Genomic DNA, 226 nt, shown 5'->3' on the forward strand with positions numbered 1-226 from the left:
CGCAGACCTCACCCCCAGGTGCCAAAAGCCCCCCCGAAACCCGCAGCGCTACCGCAGCGCGGGCAGCTCCTCAGGACTCCCCGGAATCACCGTTTCGCCTCAGAAGCGGCACCGCTCCGGAGAGCGCAGGCAGCCCGTGAAGGACTTCTCGCTGGCACCGCCTTCGCCGCCGCCTCCCGGCTCGCAGGAGCCCGGACAGAGACGAAGCGGCGGGGACTGACCCCGG

The 226-nt window shown here is 71.7% G+C and overlaps 1 protein-coding gene across 9 annotated transcripts in view; it reads right to left on the reverse strand.

The window, feature by feature from the left end:
• Positions 1-226, reverse strand: part of PIK3C2A (phosphatidylinositol-4-phosphate 3-kinase catalytic subunit type 2 alpha) — a 71860-nt gene that overhangs the window by 54532 nt on the left and 17102 nt on the right. The window contains exon 1 of one of the 9 annotated variants that reach the window (XM_035891011.1): positions 53-154. The exons of the other annotated variants lie outside the window; for them this stretch is intronic. The gene's annotated coding sequence lies outside the window, so the exon portion shown is untranslated. Of the gene's footprint in view, positions 1-52; positions 155-226 lie in introns of those variants that run through there. 9 annotated transcript variants of the gene reach the window in all.

This window comes from Egretta garzetta, unplaced genomic scaffold (genome assembly GCF_000687185.1).
Source record: "Egretta garzetta isolate BGI_Z169 unplaced genomic scaffold, ASM68718v1 scaffold133, whole genome shotgun sequence".
Taxonomy (NCBI): domain Eukaryota; kingdom Metazoa; phylum Chordata; class Aves; order Pelecaniformes; family Ardeidae; genus Egretta; species Egretta garzetta.